Raw genomic sequence first — 2,313 nt, forward strand, 5'->3', positions numbered from 1 at the left:
TTTTTTGTTTTTATTTTTTTATTGTAAAGGTGATGTAAAGAGAAAATGCAGTTACATAAGTCAGGTAAAAAATGCATTTCCTTTGGAACAGTGTGACGTCTCCCTCATTCTCTCCTAGGTTTTCCCCTCCCAACTTCCTCCTCTTCAAGTCATATAATACATTTCTAACACAAAGCTTTGAGAGAACTCAACCAAAGGCCCCTGGGTCAGTCCTGAAATCAGTTTTGACTCCTGAGGAAAGGTTGGTGGTCTTACAGGCCCCTGTGCCCTGCATGGGCCCCACTGGCCCCTTGGCCCATGCTGGAGGTATCATGCTGCACTGACAGCAGACTAATGGGTAGTAGAGGTCTTATTCTTGGCTTCTCCCCCTGTCCAAATGTACCTTCAGGTCTTGCCTATTGCATGAAGGCCTCAATACTGCCCTCTCCTCCTCAGCTGTCACCAAACCAAGCTTTTCCTTCCAGAACCTTCTATTTTTGAGTTCTAGCCCAGCCTAGGGGCCTAGCCAACTTCTGCCACACCAGATGAAGTCTCCATACAAAGTCTGTTTAATTTAGGCTGAGCACTAACAAAGAAATTGCTTGCTTTGGCTCATAGCTCATATACAAGTGAGCCAAAAGAGTTGGGCTGTAGGTGCCACAGATAATGGTCTTGTCAAAGTGCTGAGATCTCTGATTGTGAACTTCATGCAAGGATGTATGAGATCCAGAGAAGTGAAAAAGTTAAATGAACTTCAAAATTCATGGAGGGGACAGAAAAGAGAAGTTTTAGGGTATGATGTGTTACAAAGAAGCAGAACAAACATTGTGATGGGGGGGAGAAGTGACCTAGCAGTGCATAAACATAAAGATGTAAGAGTGCTCATGTTAGTGCAAGGAGGCCTTGGATGGTCCCTGAGGGTCTAGAGGAAAATACCATCATGATATCCTTGGCCAGTGCCCACTGTGCTCCACATCCCAGCTTCTATCCCTGCCACAGACTCTGAGATGCATCATTTCAGGTTCATGTCAGGAAGGAATCAGGGTTCACCTACCATCCTGCTCTCTAGAACTTTTTTTTGGGGGGGGTCCGGTTGTGGGGCCTGAACTCTGGGCCTGGGCACTGTCCCTCAGCTCTTCAGCTCAAGGCTAGCGCTCTACCACTTGAGCCACAGAGCCACTTCCGGCTTTTTTCTTTCTGCTTATGTGGTGCTGAGGAATCGAACCCAGGGCCTCATGCATGCCAGGCAAGTGCTCTACCACTGAGCCACCTTCCCAGCCCTCTCTAGAACTTTTGTCCTTTAGATTATGGTCAAGATTACCAGGGAACCGGAGCTTCTTGGTTGAATGCTCAGATCTCAGGAGAACAGTCTCTTCAGGGTCAGGACTTAGGGTTGTATTAACCACCCCTAGAGATGTTGGCCCTGTAAAGATTCAGTTTGTTCTGTAAAACAGACCAATATACTCTAACATTCCTTGAATGGTTATTGGAAATCTGACAATCTAATTTACAATTTAAGTCTTTAATACAAAGGCAGAAATCTTCTAAAGCCTAACTGTGGATATTACTATAGGATGAAATTTGTGGCAAGACCTTTGACTTTCTCAAAAATTACATAACTCAGAGACTGGGAATGTGGCTTAGTGGTAGAGTGATTGCCTAGCATGAAGCCCTGGGTTCAATTCCTCAGTACCCTATACACAGAAAAGTCCAGAAGTAGTGGTGTGGCTCAAGTGGTAGAGCACTAGCCTTAAGCAAAAGAAGCCAGGGACAGTGCCCAGGCCCTGAGTTCAAGGCCCAGGACTGGAAAAAAAACTCTCTATATATATACATATCAGCCAGGTACCAGTAGCTCAGGCCTGTAATCCAAGCTATTCGGTAGGTCTGAGATCTGAGGATCATGGTTCAAAGCCAACCTGGGCAGGAACATCTATGAGGTACTTATCTCCAATTTAACCATGAGAAAACCAGAAGTGGCACTGTGACTTAAGTGGTAGAGCACTTACCTTGAACTGAATTGCTTAGGGACAGCATCCAGGCCCAGGCCCAGAGTTCAAGACTCACGAATGACAAATATATATATATATATATATATATATATATATATATATATATATATATATATATAACTCCAGTGTTAGTGACTGGTTCTGAGGTTGTTGTGTATTCAACACCTTCCCTTCTCAGGATAAAGGAGCTTTTACAATGAGCTAAAGCTACATATTCTGTCATTCACCCCTGGAAGTGTCCTTTAAATTAGGTGTAATCAGTAAAGGGAGAACAACAAAAGTGCTACTACATCTGGAAAGATCAAAGTAAGAGTATTTCTCCTAC

This window comes from Dipodomys ordii, unplaced genomic scaffold (assembly GCF_000151885.1).
Source record: "Dipodomys ordii isolate 6190 unplaced genomic scaffold, Dord_2.0 Scaffold10, whole genome shotgun sequence".
Taxonomy (NCBI): Eukaryota; Metazoa; Chordata; class Mammalia; order Rodentia; family Heteromyidae; genus Dipodomys; species Dipodomys ordii.